This window comes from Bos indicus, chromosome 2 (genome assembly GCF_029378745.1).
Source record: "Bos indicus isolate NIAB-ARS_2022 breed Sahiwal x Tharparkar chromosome 2, NIAB-ARS_B.indTharparkar_mat_pri_1.0, whole genome shotgun sequence".
NCBI classification, from domain to species: domain Eukaryota; kingdom Metazoa; phylum Chordata; class Mammalia; order Artiodactyla; family Bovidae; genus Bos; species Bos indicus.
In genome coordinates this window covers 51,381,889-51,402,708 of record NC_091761.1, presented here as the reverse complement: position 1 = coordinate 51,402,708, position 20,820 = coordinate 51,381,889, and the positions used below count along the sequence as shown (strand labels likewise).

The 20,820-nt window shown below is 39.6% G+C and overlaps 1 long non-coding RNA gene across 2 annotated transcripts in view; it reads left to right on the top strand.

The window, feature by feature from the left end:
• LOC139176389 (uncharacterized) overlaps positions 1-20,820 on the top strand; it is a 230,332-nt gene that overhangs the window by 166,556 nt on the left and 42,956 nt on the right. For both annotated transcript variants that reach the window (XR_011560811.1, XR_011560813.1), the window contains exon 3: positions 14,471-14,730. This is a non-coding gene — a long non-coding RNA (uncharacterized lncRNA). The remainder of the gene's footprint in view (positions 1-14,470; positions 14,731-20,820) is intronic.

The window sequence follows — 20,820 nt, the reverse complement described above, 5'->3', positions numbered from 1 at the left end:
AGAGGACAGATGCCATATCTAGCTTCTTTACTTGTACTTTTAAGTTTCAGCAATGATTCTTGGCACTCCAACATATTTATCCAATGAATGACTGAATTTGTGTCTTCCTTTTTCCCTATGAAAGACAAATTGTCTCCATGGATAATCAAGACCCAATGTGATATGAAGTTCTATTTGCCTTAATATATTCCTTTCCTAAATTTCTTTCCTGTGCACACTCATTACAATAATTTTATTCCTTGTTTAGATCTTTTCCCCAGTATTAGGATGTGCTCATTGTTTTTTGTTTTCTTTTTCTAACACCTGATCTGTTGTATTTGGTTTTAAGATAGTCTCTGACAGTTATTTGTTGGTTGGTTTCCAGTTTTATGAGAAATGAATTATAACTTTTCCAGGGAGGCAGAGCAGCATAATCATTAACAGCATGGATTCTGGAGTCAGGTGGAATGAGTGTGAAGGTCAGCCCTACAGTGAACAGCCTGCATGATACTGGGCAGGACTGGAGTGTGTGCTTAGGTTCTCCACAATGAGGACATGACATGACCTGCCATGTTAGGTGGTCGAATTCATTGTGACGAGTGTTATGAAGTTCACATCATAGAGTGCAGTGCTACCACTGAATACCTGATAGTTGCTCTACGATGTTGCCTTACTCTGTGAGATAAATATCATCATCCCCATTTCACTCTTGGGAATCTAAGCATGGAAGTGTGAAGTTTGTTCGATGTCACTTTGACGGTGAGATGGGGTTTGAATTAAGGTTAATCTGGTTCTAATGTCTTTATTTTTTCTGCAAGTTGTTCTGGAGGCAACTTGTGTGCCTTCATGTAATTTCACACTCTGTATACATAAATAGCAGGAAGACTACTGGATCCCCCTTTAAAAGAGTTCTGGAATCTGACCACTTCCTTCTGTCTGCAATACTAACTCCTTGGTCTCAGCCTCCATATCTTTTGCCTGGAATTCTCTATTGACCTCTTAACAGGTCTCTCTTATTCTAATACTCTTGACCTGTATCTTTTCTCCTCAACACAGCCATTCCTGTGATCTTTAGAAAGTAGAAGACCTATCTTGCTGTTGTTCTGCTGAAAACCCCACACTGAAACCCCACTGAATAGAGCCCAAGAGCCCAAAATCCTTATAGTGGCAAACTATGTCACATAAAGGGTTGGCAGTTATGACATGCATACCAAATCTGCCCACTACATATTTTAATAACCCATGAGCTAGGGATGGTATTATATTTTTCAATGATTAAAAAAATTGTAACTGTAGAATATATGAAATTTAACTTTCAATATCAATGTGCATACATGCTCAGTCTCCAACTCTTTGCAAACCTATGGACTGTAACCCACCAGACTCCTCTGTCCATGAGATTTTCCTGGCAGGAATACTGGAGTGGCCTGCCATGCCCTCCTCCAGAGGATATTCCTGACCCAGGGATCAAACCCATGTCTCCCATGTCTCCTGCATTGCAGGCAAAATTTTTTACCATCTGAGCCATCAGGGAAGCTCTTCAATGTCCATAAATAACATTAATTGGAACATAGTTATATTTACTTATATCTTGTCTATGGTTGCTTTGGCACTACATAGGTAGAAATGCAGAGAAGGCAATGGCACCCCACTCCAGTACTCTTGCCTGGAAAATCCCATGGGTGGAGGAGCCTGGTAGGCTGCAGTCCATGGGGTCGCTGAGTCGGACACGACTGAGCGACTTCACTTTCACTTTCCACTTTCATGCACTGGAGAAGGAAATGGCAACCCGCTCCAGTGTTCTTGCCTGGAGAATCCCAGGGATGGGGGAGCCTGGTGGGCTGCCATCTATGGGGTCGCACAGAGTCGAACACGACTGAAGTTACTTAGCAGTAGCAGGTAGAAATGAGTTGTTGGCAATAAAGATGATGTGTTGCAAAGCCCAAAATTTTTACTATCAGGCTTTTTAAAGAAATGTCTGCTGAAAAAATCTGGCCCCAGTCATTTCCATGACCTCACACACTACTCTGCTCTACTCATTGCACTTTAGTGGCACTGGCATTCCTGTTTCCACCTTGGGGCCTTTGCACTAGGCTGTCTCTTCTTCCTGGAATACCCATCCCCTAGATCTCTACTTGGATAATTCAGTTTGTCTTTTTCAGTTGTCACCTGCTGCATGGGGTGGCCTGCACTGAGCATCCGACTTGTCACCACAATGTATACCCTACATTTTAGAGTCTAATTCTCCTCCCCTCACCTAACTTGCTCCATTTTTTCTTCTGTCATAGTACTTACCACTTTATAACAGGCCATATCATTTGCTTGCTTATTATGATTGTTTTATTCTTTTATTCTGTCTCTCCTTGCTAGACTAGAAGCCCCAAGAAGACAAATGTCTGTTTTGTTCACTAATATACCCTAAGAGAATATTGCCGCAAAAACGGTTGCGCTCTGTAAGCATATCTGTTGACTGTTGCAGGTGATGCTATAGTGCCTCTTACTAAGAAAAAGATTTTAACATTTGACCTCTGGTACCTCACTAGAGCTGCTATTTAGATTCAATATTTTCCCTCAGGTTCATTACACACAAAGGAAAATATACTGAACTCTATAGTTAACTAATTTGATTATAATAGCATTTGATACTATTCTCACTTTTCCAAAAGGAGCCCATCCTTTTACTGCCTTACTTCAAAAACAATAGAATGACTTTTAATTCTTAAATATCTGAAATGTCTGATAATTAATGCTTGTACAGTCTTGAGTTATGTATACAGTTATTTTAATGTCTTTTATGCAGGGAAAAGTCTAGAATATTTAAATAGTATAATTCTTTATAAGAAATAACATTAAGAATAAATTATTCATATATATTTTTGAATAGTGTTATAGATACTCATATTAACAAAATTTTTTTAAATGATAAATAATGTATGATTTTTTTTATTTTATGTTTTTGACTTACCATGTGGCTTGCATAGTTTCCCTGCTAGGAACAGAATCCATGCTTTTGCCAGTGAAAATGCAGAGTCCTAACCACTGGACCATCACTGAACTGCCAGGAAATTTCCAATATATGGTTGATTTTAAATGAAATTTTATAAGGTACTTTGAAGAAAAGTATCTTTACAAGATACCTTGTTCCAAAATAATGATTCCTTCATTGCCTATATAAAGTCTTAAAATTTAAAATTTAATTTGGCCTCTGTTGTCGTTCAGTCATGTACGACTCTTTGCGATGCCATGGACTGCAGCACACCAGGCTTCCCTGTCCTTCGCCATCTCCTGGAGTTTGCTGGCCTTATTCATTTCAATAAAATTAATTAAATGTAACGTGAAGTAAGTTTTTAGGTGAAAAGCTTAGCCTTTCTCCTGTAAATTTAATTCCCTTGACCAATTTTCATTGACAGTTGCCACATATGTCCAAAATGAGCAGAAAATTCACATTCACTTATAGCAAAACTTACTGAAAATGTATAGAGAAACATGTTTTATGCAGAATTTGAACATTTATTTCAACAAAGAGTCTGACAATAGAAATACAAAATATATTAATTAAATGACTTGCTAAAATGTTATCAGCAGAAAATTATAGCTACGGCATCTACAAAATGAAAAATCACTTTACCCTCTTGTTTACCCATATATAATAGAATTTGGTCTGATATTCAAAATGATGCCTCTAAGAAATTTTTAAATCCTACAAGCCCATTTGCTCATCTCATTATCCTCTACTATCTTAGTAAATTTTATATCACTCTTTTCATTTCAAAGTTAGCCATCTACTCTAGAATAAATACAAATGTTTTAGACAGAATCCCCACTAATGTGAGTGAAACAGAGGATATACACTGATCTTATCACACATGCATCACTTGTTTGGGGACTGATAATAATCCATTATTCAGTTCACTTCAGTCGCTCAGTCATGTGTGACTCTTTGCAACTCCATGAATCACAGCACGCCAGGCCTCTCCATCACCAACTCCAGGAGTTCACTCAAACTCATGTCCATCAAGTCGGTGATGCCATCCAGCCATCTCATCCTTTGTCATCCCCTTCTCCTATTGCCCCCAATCCCTACCAGCATCAGGGTCTTTTCCAATGAGTCAATCTGCATATGAGGAAGCCAAACTATTGGAGTTTCAGCTTCAGCATCAGTCCTTCCAATGAGCACGCAGGACTGATCTCCTTTAGGATGGACTCCTTGCAGTTCAAGGGACTCTCAAGAGTCTTCTCCAACACCACAGTTCAAATCCATCAATTCTTCATGCTCAGCTTTCTTCACAGTCCAACCCTCACATACATACATGACCACTGGAAAAACTTGACTAAATGGACCTTTGTTGGCAAAGTAATGTCTCTACTTTTCAATATGCTGTCTAGGTTGGTCATAACTTTCCTTCCAAGGAGTAAGCGTCTTTTAATTTCATGGCTACAATCACCATCTGCAGTGATTTTGGAGCCCCCAAAAATAAAGTCTGACACTGTTTTCACTGTTTCCCCATCTAGTTGCCATGAAGTGATGGGACTAGATGCCATGATCTTAGTTTTCTGAATGCTGAGCTTGAAGCCAACTTTTTCACTCTCCTCTTTCATCAATAGGCTTTTTAGTTCCTCTTCACTTTCTGCCATAAGGGTGGTGTCATCTGCATATGAGCTTATTGATATTTCTCCTGGCAATCTTGATTCAAACTTGTGCTTCTTCCAGCCCAGTGTTTCTCATGATGTACTCTGCATATAAGTTAAATAAGCAGGGTGACAATATACAGCCTTGACATACTCCTTTTCCTATTTGGAACCAGTCTGTTGTTCCATGTCCAATTCTAACTGTTGCTTCCTGACTGGCTACCTGACCTTGAGATTTCTCAAGAGGCAGGTCAGGTGGTCTGGTATTCCCATCTCTTTCAGAATTTTCCACAGTTTATTGTGATCCACACAGTCAAAGGCTTTGGCATAGTCAATAAAGCAAAAATAGATGTTTTTCTGGAACTCTCATGCTTTTTCCATGATCCAGCGATTGTTGGCAATTTGATCTGTCATTCCTCTGCCTTTTCTAAAACCAGCTTGAACATCTGGAAGTTCACGGTTCACATATTGCTGAAACCTGGCTTGGAAAATTTTGAGCATTACTTTACTAGCATGTGAGATGAATGCAATTGTGTGGTAGTTTGAGCATTCTTTGGCATTGCCTTTCTTTGGGATGGGAATGAAAACTGACCTTTTTCAGTCCTGTGGCCACTGCTGAGTTTTCCAAATTTGTTGGCATATTGAGTGCAGCACTTTCACAGCATCATCTTTCAGGATATGAAATAGCTCCACTGGAATTCCATCACCTCCACTAGCTTTGTTCATAGTGATGCTTTCTAAGGCTCACTTGACTTCATTTTCCAGGATGTCTGGCTCTAGGTCAGTGATCACACCATCGTGATTATCTGGGTCATGAAGCTCTTTTTTGTACAGTTCTTCTGTGTATTCTTGCCACCTCTTCTTAATATCTTCTGCTTCTGTTAGGTCCATACCATTTCTGTCCTTTATCGAGCCCATCTTTGCATGAAATGTTTTCTTGGCATCTCTAATTTTCTTGAAGAGATCTTAGTCTTTCCCATTCTGTTGTTTTCCTCTCTTTCTTTGCATTGATCACTGAGGAAGTCTTTCTTATCTCTCCTTGCTATTCTTTGGAACTCTGCATTCAGATGCTTATATCTTTCCTTTTCTCCTTTGCTTTTCACTTCTCTTCTTTTCACAGGTATTTGAAAGGCCTCCTCAGACAGCCATTTTGCTTTTTTGCATTTCTTTTCCATGGGGATGGTCTTGATCCCTGTCTCCTGTACAATGTCATGAACCTCTGTCCATAGTTCAACCTTGTCTAACTCAGTGAAACAAAGCCATGCCATGTGGGGACACCCAAGACGGGAGGGTCATGGTGGAGAGGTCTTACAGAATGTGGTCCACTGGAGAAGGGAATGCCAAACCACTTCAGTATTCTTGCCTTGAGAACCCCATGACCAGTATGAAAAGGCAAAATGATAAGATACTGACAGGGGAACTCCCCAGGTCGGTAGGTGCCCAATATGTTACTGGAGATCAGTGGTGTGATCACTCACCTAGAGCAAGACATCCTGGACTGTGAAGTCAAGTGGGCCTTAGGAAGCATCACTATGAACAAAGCTAGTGGAGGTGATGGAATTCCAGTGGAGCTATTTCAAATCCTGAAAGATGATGCTGTGAAAGTGCTGCACTCAATATGCTAACAAATTTGGAAAACTCAGCAGTGGCCACAGGACTGAAAAAGGTCAGTTTTCATTCCCATCCCAAAGAAAGGTAATGCCAAAGAATGCTCAAACTACCACACTATTGCACTCATCTCACACACTAGTAAAGTAATGCTCAAAATTCTCCAAGCCAGGCTTCAGCAATACGTGAACCATGAACTTCCAGATATTCAAGCTGGTTTTAGAAAAGGCAGAGGAACCAGAGATCAAATTACCAACATCTGCTGGATCATGGACACAGCATGAGAGTTCCAGAAAAACATTTACTTTTGCTTTATTGACTATGCCAAAGCCTTTGACTGTGTGGATCACAATAAACTGTGGAAAATTCTGAAAGAGATGGGAATACCAGACCACCTGACCTGCCTCTTGAGAAACCTCAAGGTCAGGAAGCAGGTTAGGAAGCAACAGTTAGAATTGGACATGGAACACAAACTGGTTCCAAATAGGAAAAGGAGTATGTCAAGGCTGTATATTGTCACCCTGCTTATTTAACTTATATGCAAAGTACATCATGACAAATGCTGGGCTGGAGGAAGCACAAGCTGGAATCAAAATTGCCAGGAGAAATATCAATAAGCTCAGATATGCAGATGACACCACCCTTATGGCAGAAAGTGAAGAGGAATTAAAAGCCTCTTGATGAAAGTGAAAGAGGCAAGTGAAAAAGTTGGCTTCAAGCTCAACATTCAGAAAACTAAGATCATGGCATCTAGTCCCATCACTTCATGGCAAATAGATGGGGAAACAGTGTCAGACTTTATTTTGGGGGGCTCCAAAATCACTGTAGATGGTGATTGCAGCCATGAAATTAAAAGACGCTTACTCCTTGGAAGGAAAGTTATGACCAACCTAGACAGCATATTGAAAAGCAGAGACATTACTTTGCCAACAAAGGTCCATCTAGTCAAGGCTGTGGTTTTTCCAGTAGTCATGTATGGATGTGTGGAGAAGGCAATGACACCCCACTCCAGTTACTCTTGCCTGGAAAATCCTATGGATGGAGGAGCCTGGTAGGCTGCAGTCCATGGGGTTGCTAAGAGTCAGACACAACTGAGTGACTTCACTTTCACTTTCCACTTTCATGCATTGGAGAAAGAAATGGCAACCCACTCCAGTGTTCTTGCCTGGAGAGTCTCAGGGACGGGGGAGCCTGGTGGGCTGCCATCTATGGGGTCGCACAGAGTTGGACACGAGCAACATAGCAGTAGCAGCAGGTATGGATGTGAGAGTTGGACTATAAAGAAAGCTGAGCGCCGAAGAATTGATGCTTTTGCACTGTGGTGTTGGAGAAGACTCTTGAGAGTCCCTTGGACTATGAGGAGATCCAACCAGTCCATCCTAAAGGAGATCAGTCCTGGGTGTTCATTGGAAAGACTGATATTGAAGCTGACACTCCAATACTTTGGCCACCTGTTGCGAAGAGCTGACTCATTTGAAAAGACCCTGATGCTGGGAAAGATTGAAGGCAGGAGGAGAAGGGGATGACAGAGGATGAGATGGTTGGATGGCATCACCAACTCAATGGACATGAGTTTTGGTGAACTCCGGGAGTTGGTGACGGACAGGGAGGCCTGGAGTGCTGTGGTTCATGGGGTTGCAAAAGTCAGACATGACTGAGCCACTGAACTGAACTGATAAGAGGAATAGGGGATGGGGAAGACAATGACCCATTTAATGAACTGTACAGGAATTATAATCTTGAAGGAATGGGCCTAGGTAGCTGAATACTATAGTTAGTATGCATTTAACTTCATACATTAGTTATAATTTCGGTTGATTTGACATGTTGTCCTTGACCATTAATTTTCTAGAAGATGCTGAAAATCTGTGACCTGGAGTGTTTTTTTCCAGTTTATGGACAAGGTTTTGCAGGTCCCCTAGCTTTGTTTTTTGAGGAAAATGAAGTTCTCCCAAAAGTTGAAATGACTCTCTTGGGACTTAAAGATTCTAAAAGTAGGTTTTAGGAAAATGAATGTTGAGAAATAATGCTTATGAAAATAAATTAAAATTGCAGAAAAATATTGACCTTGGTTAGGTTCTAGATATTTTTATATGAGTGATGTAGAAAAGGCCATGAGCATGTATCTGTAACAGATACTGAAAAACTGTAGTACTGTACACGTACAATTACTCAGTTCCAGCACTACAAGTTTGTAGATATTCATTGTTTGCCAAGAAAGATAAAACACCTAAAGTTGGCACTGTTTGGGGGAAAGTTGAGTCCTGGGAAAGACAGTTAGAAGTGAAAAATGTGGAGGTGAAATAATTAATGAAGCTAGAGGTCCTGTAGAAATTTATCCTCAGAGCCTTAAACAGAGAGAGGAGTGTCAACTTTGGAAAACTCATGGAACCTACATGGAGTTACAAGTGAGAGATGTGGGAAACCAACCCAGTGTTGCAGTTGTAATAAGGACAGAAGATTCTCTGCGGCTTCTGGTGCTTGAAGGAAGGTAGCCAGGTTACATATTATGAATCCAATGTGTGTGTGTGTGATATGTGTGCTATGCTTAGTCATGTTCAATTCTTGGCAACCCCATGGACTACGAGGATCCCCTGTCCATAGAATTTTCCAGGCAAGAATAGTGGAGTGGGTTGTTATTTCCTACTCCAGAGGATCATCCCAACCGAAGTATCTATGTTTCTTGTGTCTCCTGCATTAGCAGGCAGATTCTTTACCACTAGCACCACCTGGGAATCTCATCAGTCTCATGGTTAACATCAAATTTTACTTCCTCCAAAATGTACTCAACTATGAAATACTTTTTAATATTATTTTAAAACAACTTCCATATTTAATAAATTTTGTTTTTAAATGTTGTAGGCCTTTTATTGTCAATTTTAAAGGGAATTTTACTTGGTGTATGCTTAGTCACTCAGTCGTGTCCAATTCTTTGCGACCCCATGTACTGTAGCCTGCCAGGATCCTCTGTCCTTGGGAATTCTCTAGGCAAGAATACTGGAGTGGGTTGCCATGCCCTTCCTCAGAGGTGTCAATTTTAAAGGATATTTTACTTGGTAGCAGAGTTCTAATAAAATTAAGACTGTGGGGTTAACAAAGGTCTTCTTTGAGACTGGACTTCTTGGTGCTTGGATCCCAGGAAATGCTATTTTTTACGTAATATGTTGAGATATTTTGGCTTTGGAGTGTCAAATTAAGCTAGAGATTTAAATTTTTTTTTCAAATAGTTCTACACCTATTTGTTGCATCCTCCTCAATGCTCTGTGTATATTAGTTTCTAGAAAAAAGAAACTTGTCTAGTTTTCTGAGCTAAGACTTGCTTGGACATTGGTTGCCTTCTAAGCAAGTGAGGTTTATATCAGTTTTCCATAACTTCTTACTATACATTTGAATATTTCTTTCTCCTGTCCTTCTCTACCACAGTGGAGGAAGGGTATCCTGAGACTCCTGAAAGCAGACCAGTAAGAAAGGAATTATATCAAACAGGCAGTTATTACACAAGATAATTTGTCAAGTTCTGCTGAAAACAGTGATTAGTGGAGAATGGAAATTGCTTTCTAATCCTTGAAGTCTAGAAATTTTGTGGGAGCTACTCTGACTACAACCCTTACTATCTTTGAATAGATTCCAGGGCAGTACTTTCTTTAGAAATGAAACAATTCATTAGTAATACATTAAATGTTTTATTTGCTTGTTCATATGTTTCCAGTCAATACAATGTAATTATCAATTTAAAATATTTCATCCCTTAAAGAGCATGTGATATGTCTGTGTGTGTTTGTGTGTGTAATGGAATATTATCCAGCCATTAAAAGAAAAAAAGAATGAAATAATGCCATTTGCAGAAACATGGATGGACTTAGAGATTATCATTGCTAAGGTAAATAAGTTAGAGAAACACAAATAGCATACGATATCACTCATGTGGAATCTAAAAAAAAAAGATACAAATTAACTTATTTACAAAACACAAATAGACTCACAGACATAGAAAACAAAGTTATGGTTACTAAAGGGGAAGAGGATGGGAAAATAAATTAGGAATTTGGGATTAATATATACACACTACTATATATCAAATCAATAACCAGTAAGGACCTACTGTATAGCACAGTGTGCCATATATACATATGGTAAGTTTTCAGTAATGCTTAGGTGAACAGACAACACCTGTGAGTTAACTTTGTGATCTGGCTTCAAAAATCCATTACTTAGTTTAAATATGTTAACACCGTAAGTGGGCTTCCCAGGTGGCTCAGCAGTAACGAATCGAATCTGCATGCAATGCAGAAGAGGTGAGTTGCATCCTTGGGTCAGGAAGATCCCCTGGAGAAGGAAATGGTAACCTGCTCCAGTATTCTTGCCTGGGAAATCCCATGGATAGAGGATACTGGTGAGCTACAGAGTCAAACACAACTTAGAAACTAAACAAGAACAGCACTTTAAGTAGTAACATAGCTACAATATGATTATTTCTTCATTCATTTTAGGATATTTTCATTTGAAAGAACTCTGCTCATGTTAGTTGCTCAGTCATGTCTGACCTTTGCAACCCCATGGACGATAGCTTGCCAGGCTCCTCTGTCCATGGAATTCTCCAGGCAAGAATACTGCAACAGGTAGTCATTCCCTTCTCCAGGAAAGAGCACTATATGGGTAACTAATATCATGGCCATATCTGCACAGAGACAAACATCTTGGAAAGGGGGAGAGAAAGGAGAGAGACCCAGATCTCTGGGTATTTGGTCCACATGGATGATTCCACATACCTGGATTCTTAGAAATATCTACATACTTGAATGGGGTTAACACAGTATTTGGATGACTGAAACCATTGTTCTCTTTACATAGAAATATTTGAACATTTTTGCCTAGGTTATCCCCAAAATAGATTATATAGTGTAACATGTCAAGGATTTATACTTTTTTGTGTGTTTGTGAGAAATATATGGGTGCCCAACCTTCAACTATGTCAGCAGAATGGACTTGTAATTCTACTCTGTTAGCCTAACTCACTGTAAACCGATGGCTAAAACAGGCATAGAGATTTACAAAGAATGACAGCATTGATGGGACACCATAGAAATTCATGCTGCACCTGTTCTCAAAAAATAAAGTTTTCTGTCTCTGCAGCTTTCAATATAGCACCTTCCACTGATGCTAAATTTGTTGATTATTAAAAAAAGAAAGAAAGAGAGAAAGATACAGACAGACAGGGAAATAAGGTGCCTGCGACAACCCCTGTTGAAGGCTGCATTACTTATTCTGCTTGGATGAATTTGTATTGGATAAATCCAGTACGAAGTGAAAACCCTATTTCCAGCTGAGACTTAAAGATGTTTTAGTAAAACATGCTTAAGCAAATGCATTTTGATGCCTCACAAGGAAGATACACACAGAGCTCTTTTTGCAGAAGTTCAATAAATTGTGTATCAGCAGCTGAAAAAAGATGTTCTCTTTCTGATTTGCACTCATAGTTTGCATTGACTTCATTTAAAATTCATGGTATGCAAGGAAGAAATGGTTAAATATGACTTTTGGATTATACCTAACAAGGGAAAGTAACTTTTTCTTTCCTATTCAGTTGTTAGGCACGCTGCTGAAACTCCACAAGCTCACCAGAAGCTACTTTTCACGGACAGTCCCTTCATCATAAAAGCCTAGGACAGTAGAATTGCACCTTCAACTGGCATCTCTCTACCTTACAGGGTCCTAAAAGCTTTCAGATCCACCTCAGGCCCAGGCAGAAGCAAAGTGGGAGAGGAATTGAAGAAGCAAAAATAAATATTAAAGTACATAAGAATTAAATATTACCTATTTAAATGGCAATTATGCAGTTGAAAACAAGATCATCACACCTGTACAAGAAAAGGCATGCAAGCCCAAAACATCTGCTTGGATCCACCTGCCAGGCACCTGTTTTGCTGTTTCAATGCCATTTGATTGCTGGAGATGTAGAGGCTCTTGTGAGGTAATGAGTGATTTTACATTATGCATGATTGAAAACAGGTGTTCTAATGCTGTACAATTCTATGCATGAATAATTCAGTTTGTTTAGAGCAAGATCTTTAAAAGAAGTACTGCATGGGCTTTATTATTTCTATAAACATGAAGGTTTTTTTTTTTTAATTTACAATGATTGTTCCTTTTCAGTCAGCTTGTTTATGGCAATTTTTGTGTAATTTTATGGATGAGGAGTAATATCTTGAAAGGTAAAATTGATCACACTTAAAACATGTAAGAAGTAAAATTGAAAGGTCTGTTAGCAAGAGGAAAGATGGTATTAACGTTCAATGTTCTAAGTGAAAATGCCTGATTATTTCCTTCCTGCTTTGCCTGCTTTCTGATGGTAACAAAACATTTGTCTAAGGGCTATAATTAGGGAGGGGTGAACTATTTGGGAAAATAGAGAAATTGTTTTGTATCTCAGCCCAAACATCACGCAGAGCCCAGACTTCCTTAAAGACAGAACTGATGTTAGTCAGCAGCCCTCTGTTCTTAGATATCACGAGTTCACACCCTCCTGTAAGCCACTGTAGGATACCACTGAGAAAGACAATCTCTTTCACTCCAATTCCCACGTCGTTTTGTCTACCCTGGTTTTCTAGAGTCAGAAATATTAGTATCAGATTATGGTATTTCAAATAGCAAGTAAAATCCCCACACTCCCAATGTGAAGATTTAGAACCTCACCACAATGCACGAGACTATCTCTTAGAGACTTGGTCTCTTGGACACCAGAGACCAAAGACACTGTGGTGTCTTGAACCACATGGTATTAAATATTTTACACTTCTAAGGTATGAGAGAAGGCATATTTGCTTCAATTAATGCTATTTAAGTAATAGAAATACAAGGCCAAAGAATTATAGTCATTATCACATTGCTATTGCTAATTTACATCTGTTGAATGTTTCATACCACACAAACCATAGTGTAAGAGTTATTGACACATAATAATCCCTTCCCAAAATATACCACATCAGCAAGTAGTCAGCTTCGAGCTTTGAGGTTTGGCTCTCTTCCCTCATTTTAAGAGCTGTGGGGAGCTTCACAGGGGAATCTATTATTGAAAAGCTTTTCAGTTAGAAGTAAATTGTAAGACTGGTCCTTCGAGTGGGGAGCAACACTAGGAAAGTCACAAAGAAAAATAGAAGATTTGGTATGAAGGAGAACACTTTCACTGCTATTGACACAGGGAATTGACCTTATTCCCTCCCTTGGGGATAAGGTTGGCAAGCAGGCCTTTACAAGTATTCACCAAATATAAGTGTTGGCCTCTTAAACTCAGAGAATCAATGCCAGGAAGGGCTTCAGGAATCTAAACTAAAGGATATAAGTACCCAGAAGATAAAAATGTTGGTCTGGCAATCCTGACCTAGCATTAAATGACCTCTGTCTCTAAAAGTTAAGATAGCACAATTTTCTTTTTAAATCTACTAGTTATTTATATAAAGTCTCTTTTTTTTACTACACAGTTCAATGCGGAAGGACACCTAAAATATTAAGTTGAATCATATGAAATTGCAGTTTTCAGTAGTCAGAGTTGGTTGAAAATTAGCCATTTCATGTGATCTGACATATCTCTGCTAAGAATCCCTCAGTTGGAGACATCACTCATTCTGGAATGCAATCAACCATACCTTCCACTGCATGCAATCCATAGCTAGTAATGAAAGCCATGCTCTCTGATAGGAAGAAACACAGACAAAGTGTAATAAACCACTTTATGAGTAGACCTTGCAACCATGATAGAAATTGGGAAATATTCCACCTCATATTAAGAGGTGGACTTGTTTCCCCATGACTCAGCTGTTCTTAACGAATAGTTTGACAAATAGATTGAGGTAGAGCTGTGCAGTTCTGTCCCTGTATCTCAGAATGAGAGTTGGTAGGATTCTTTCTCTAACATAGTGAGATTCTGCTTAGGGTCGCACAGGTCAAAAGACTCAACTGAGCTTTCAGCCCATTCTCAACATCAATTCACGTGCACATGAGGGAGCCAACTTCGCTTTCTGTCTTAAAGGAGGCTTCAAACGTCCCCAGCCCCAGTACCCCTTGCAAATGCTTACTTGATTAAATATGGCTGCCAATATCAACACTCCTACAACCAACAGGCATGGCCTATCTTTCCTCTGACTTTGGATGGCTTTGATCTTTAGAACGTGGTAGAAGCGGTGTTCAGACCTACTTGTAAAAGGTAGTTGTAGACCTACTTATAAAGGGATTGCCAGATTTTGCTCCTTCTCTCTAGGAATATTGGCTCTTAAAAGGCAGTGTCCATTAAGAAAAAAGACTCTTCAGCCTGCAGCCCAGTGAGAAACCTGAACCGTATTGAGATGCTGTGGATGCTGTGATGTAATGTTGGCCAGAGACAAGAAGTATGGAGGCCACGGGTTTGAGTGAAGAAATCACCAAGGAAGGGGTTTCTCTGTCCTGTGCTGCTCCAGAGGAGGCCTTGGGGATCAAAGAGGAACCCTCCAAGCCCTTTGCACACTCCTGACCCACCAACATGTGAGTAAACAAAATGGTCATTTTAAGGCACTGTGTTTTGTGGAGGTTTGTTATGAAGCAATAGATAACTAGAACTCGCTTAAGGAAATAATGCAGATTCAGCCACTGAATGTGACTAATATGGGAACTTAAGGAAACTGCTCTCTCAGCCTCTATTGCCACATCTCAAAAATGGAGCACTGGGGAAAAAGTGGGGTACTGGTAGGTTCTGCCTGCTAGGACCCTTTTGAGAAAGAAAATATATGATGTTGTCAGAACACAGCCTAACACTTACAAATTCTCAAAAATTGTGAGTTTTTACGATTAGAATTTAGAGCTCTACAAAGAATAGAAAATATCAAAATTCTTAAACCAGTGTGTCCGAGCCACTTTACATCGAGATGCAAAGCTTCTTGAAGTAGTCCTAGCTTATTACCTCCTGCTTTTTTATGTGACAATTGTAGGTTTCCTCTTAGTACGAGGTGGAGAATTTCCCAGCTTCTGTCATTTTTGCAAGGCCTTCCCATAAGTGGTTGCTGATTGTGTGTTAGCACATTGTCTGCGTCTACATTTCCTTCTTTCAGAGATACTTAACTTTGGAAGTCTGAAAGACTGAAGTCAGGTGCTGTGTGAATGCAAATTTTTAATTTAAGTGGCAAATTTCACTCATAGCACAGTGAGCATAAGACTGTTCTTTGTGCTTATTGGAGGTGTCCAAAAGGGTAGCTGCTGCTAGGAGTGAAGTCGCTCAGTTATGTCCGACTGCGATCCCATGGACTATAGCCTACCAGGCTCCTCTGTCCATGGGATTTTCCAGGCAATAGTACTGGAGTGGATTGCCATTTCCTTCTCCAGGGGATCTTCCCAAACCAGGGATTGAACCCAGGTCTCCTGCATTGTAGACAGACACTTTACCGTCTGAGCCACCAGGGGTGGTATTAAAAGATGGGAAGCTTGCAAAGAAAAACTATTATCTTTTAGTTTTATCAGACCCTTTTGGGACACCTGGTGTGTGCCCATGGGGTGATGTGACAAGTGATAAGTTTTCTGTGGACCAACAAATGGTTAGCAAGCTTTTTAGAGTGTCTTTAGTGTATAGTTATAATAATCCCACATATAAGGCTCAATTTCTGCTAAATGTATTGTAAGTGTTTTGAAAAATTTTCAGAAGTGGTGAGTTGAAGCAGGTGAATATTACTGATCATTTGATTATAATATTTATACGAAATTGTCAGTAACTTTAAGTGTTAGTTTTTTAAGTACTGATTTAAATTGTCAGCACCTTGCAAGTCGAAATCATGTCGGTTGAACTTGTGCATGGATTTAAAGTCTAAGCATTTAAATTTATTATTTAATTGAAGGATAATTGCTTTACAGAATTTTGTTGTTTTCTGTCCAGGCATTTTTACCTGGACAGGCAGCATTGTGTAGTGGCTAAGAGCATGGGCTCAGCTCTGGCTCGTGACTCACTAGCTGTGTGGCCTTGAACAAGTTACTTTGTTCGTGCCCTTGCTTTGCTTCTTTATAAAGTGTAGATCCTAGAAGTATCTACTCATTGAGCTGTTACGAGAACTAAATTAATATTTTCAAAGTGCTTGGAACAAAACTAGGGACAGTTCAGAGTGCCATGTTAGTATTAGTTAATAATTAGTCTTAATATTTATACTTTAGAAATGAGGAAATTGATCCTAGACAAGATAAATAGCTTGGATACCCTTCATTGCAATGTCATCACAGGGTACCAAGTAGAACACACATCACAGAAATAGAAAATAATTATTCAAATACTGATAAAAATATATGAATATAGTAAAATGAAGTGAGGATTAATATAAAAGTCTTAAGGTCCTCAGTGTTGGCAAACATGGTACTGATTTTGCAATTCAGAACCAAATCAAAGTATCTGCTTAATGTTCTTAAATATGGAAAAACGTAAATGAAGTAAACACAATTGAAAACTTCAGAGAAGCATGTTATAAATTGAATTATCACAATAGAGTACATTACTGGGTGAGGCAATTGTGCAAAGAGTTCAGAAGAAATTGAAAAGCAGAATGCCTGCTCCTGAATTGCTTGGAATCTGTTGAGCAATGATGATCTGAATATTTAAACCACCCTGAGGACAATGTACTCAGGACCAGTCCAAGAAAGGACTAGAATCATTGTCCGTAGCAAATTCACATGTGGAATGAGCAGGCCACAAATGGAAAGAAAATGGAAAATGCCCTTCAGTCATCATTCACAGAAGTTGTGACAAAAAATAAGCACTTTTGTTTGGAAAGTGAGTAAATAAGTGTGTATAAATATTTGTAAAATTATTCAGTTCAGTTCAGTCGATTATTATATAGTCCATTTATGAGAAAAAATCTGCTTATTACCTAGAAGTTGGTTCTCCCCATCCCAGTGTTACTGCTTCCTCCCTTTTCTAGTTCCTCCTAATCTCCCCTAGTTGATTGTTCCTTTTTAATTCCACTCAGAGCGCACACTTTCAGTTTGCTTATACATTGCAGATAAATACACACACGTACATATGTACAGTAAAACTTTGGTATGCAGTAGGCATGAGCCAAGTTACAAATTAAGGTGATAAGGAATTTAATTTTTCTATAACTGAAATTCTTCTCCATTTAAGCTTCGGTTCACTCTGTATTGAAAATTAAATCCACATCAAATAGTCCCCATCCCTAAACTCAATCCTTGAGAAAGGAGTACCTAGTACTAAGAATGTATGGTGTGAGGTGAATGGGGCAAGAGGAGTCTGGTTCAGGTTGCTAGCATCCATCCAAAGAGTTAGACGTGACTGAGCGACTTCACTTTCACTTTTCACAGTGACATCTACTGACACTTCAGTCACTCATGGAACCTCTGCTCCAAAATAAATGCATTTTATTGCTGCTTTCTCCTTATTGCAAACCCAAGGCCTTTCCAGGCCAGCTCTCTCACAGAACGTATCATGCTCTTCTTGGCCTCATAGACGGCCTTTACCTGGTTCCATTCTGGGATTCCTGGAAATGTGCTCAGCCAAGCTCTATCTAGATGTTCCGTGAAGCTGTATCTGTGCTACTGCCCTTTTTCATTGCTGGGTAGTTGGCAACTGTGGATCTTGCTGGTGCTCTAGACTTGATGTGATTTGAAGGCATATTCACCTATTTCTCAGAAAACACCCACCCCAACCATAGTTTATATCATCCCTACTTTCCTCCCTGTCCCTATCCTCAACCTGTGGAATAGTTTGTATTTCCAGAGGAGATCTTTTCTTAACTAGGATTAGTCCAAGTTTGTTTGTTTGTTTGTTTCCTGGTAAGAATCTTATGCCATTAGTAATTTCTATGTTGAGAAATGCAATAATCCGGAGGTTCTCAGGACGACTGATGCCTCATGGTCTGGCAGATAAGGAGAAATAACTGGATGAGCAGTCATTAGATGGGCAGAGGGCATGGAAAGTAAATCAGTTAATATGAAAAGTTATCCAGTTATTTGTAAGTCAGCAAATCACAGCATTTCTGAACCTGGCTCTAGGTTACTTTTCAATAGCTTCTCCTGTGTTCTTCCCCCAAATTTTAGCTCTTCTGAACACAAATCATCTTTTATGCCTTCACACCTTTACTCACATGACTCCTTTGGTTCAAACTACCTCTCCGTCATTGTCATTCAGTTGCTCAGTCATGCCCAACTCTTTGTAGCCCGATAGACTGCAGCACACCAGGCTTCCCTGTCCTTCACTATCTCCCATAGCATGCTTAAACTCTTGTACATTGAGTTGATGATGCCATCAAGCCATCTCATCCTTGGTCGCCATCTTCTTCTCCTCCTTCCCCAGCATCAGGATCTTTTCCAATGAGTTGGCTGTTTGCGTCAGATAGCCAAAGTATTGGAGTTTCAGCTTCAGCATCAGTCCTTCCAATGAATATTCAGGGTGATTTCCTTTAGGATTGACGTTTTGATCTCTTTGCTGTCCAAGGGACTCGCACAAGTCTTTTCCAGCACCACTGTTCAAAGGCAAAATTCTTCAGTGATCAGCTTCTTTATGGTCCAACTTTCTCATCTGTATATGACTACTGGGAAAGCTATAGCTTTGACCATATGGACTTTCGTCAGCAAATTATTTGCTCTTTAATATGTTGTCTATGTTTGTCATAGCTTTTCTTCAAAGGAGCAAGTGGTCTTTTCATTTCATGGCTGCAGTCACCATCACAGTGATTTTGGAGCCCAAGAGAATAAAGTCTGTTACTGTTTCTACTTTTTCCCCATCTATTTGCCGTGAAGTGATGGTACCAGGTGCCATGATCTTAGTTTTTTGAATGTGTTTTAAGCCAGCTTTTTTACTCTCCTCTTTCACCTTCATCAGGAGGCTCTTTAGTTCCTCTTCACTTTCTGCCATAAGGGTGGTGTCATCTGCATATCTGAGGTTATTGATATTTCTCCTGGTAATCTTGATTCCAGCTTGTGCTTCATCCAAACTTCTGGCATTTCACATGATGTACTCTGCATAGACATTAAGTAAACAGGTGGTAGTATAACCTTGATGTACTCCTTTCCCAATTTTGAACCAGTCCATTGTTCCATGCTTATTTAACTTATATGCAGAGTACATCATAAGAAATGCTGGATGAAGCATAAGCTGGAATCAAAGTTGCCAGGAGAAATATCAATAAGCCTCAGATATGCAGATGACACCACCCTTATGGCAGAAAGTGAAGAAGAACTAAAAAGTCTCTTGATGAAAGTGAAAGAGGAGAGTGAAACAGTTGGCTTAAAACTCAACACTCAGAAAACTAAGATCAGGCATCCAGTCCCATCACTTCATGGCAAATAGATGAGGAAACAATGGAAACAGTGACAGACTTTTTTGGGGGGCTCCAAAATCACTGCAGATGGTGACTGCAGCCATGAAATTAAAAGATGCTTCCTCCTTGGAAGGAAAGTTATGACCAACCTAGACAGTATATTGAAAAGCAGAGACATTACTTTGCCAACAAAGTTCTGTCTAGTCAAAGCTTTGGTTTTTCCAGTGGTCATGTATGGATGTGAGAGTTGGACTATAAAGAAGGCTGAGCACTGAAGAATTGATGCTTTTGAACTGTAGGGTTGGAGAAGACTCTTGAGAATCCCTTGGACATCAAGGAGATCCAACCCCAGTCCATCCTAAAGGAGATCAGTCCTGGGTGTTCATTGGAAGGATTGATACTGAAGCTGAAACTCCAATACTTTGGCCACCTGATGTGAAGAACTGACTCATTTGAAAAGACCCTGATGCTGAGAAAGATTGAAGGTGGGAGGAGAAGGGGAAGACAGAGGATGAGATGGTTGGATGGCATCATCTACTCATTAGACATGAGTTTGAGTAAACTCTGGGAGTTGGCGATGGACAAGGAGGCCTGGAATACTGCAGACCATGGGTTCGCAAAGAGACACAACTGAGCAACAGAATTGAACTGAACTGATTGTTCCATGTCTGGTTCTAACTGTTGCTTATTGATCTGCATTACCTGGGCAATTCTACACTTAAGAGTAAATCATCTTAGGAGAGTGGTCTCTGGGTTCAGGCCTCAAACCCACTTATAACTTACTCCATGTGAGGAGGTGTTAGACTCAGAAGGGTCTAACTTAACTTCTCTTGCCCAGTTTCTTCATCTGCAGAATGTGAATTACAAATGTGCCATCCTAAAGAGTTTTCCAGGGAGATTAAGTGAAATAATATATATAAATTACTTAAAATGGTATTTGGTGAATAATAGGCTATTTATAGGTGAATAGGCTAATAATAGGTGAATAACTGGCTATTTCAGCTTATCTTTCAAGACTTGCTCAATACCATTGCTTCTGGATAGCCTTCATGAATAACTCAACTTGGACTCAATATCTGTCTTCGGAGATATGACAGCTCCTTGTGCTCACCCCATGTACCCCCATTCTTCTGCCTCTGGTAGTCAATTAAATACAGTGGCCAAACTTCAGTGCTGGAGGGTGGAGAAAGAAGGGGTCAGAGGCATGGATTGGGAAGGGCACAGGTGCATTTTCTCAGGTGAGAACAGTCTTTCACTTTCTGCAGAGGAGCCTCTTGCGAATATATTTATGGCAGCTTTTGATGTTAAAAGTCTGTTTCCTTCC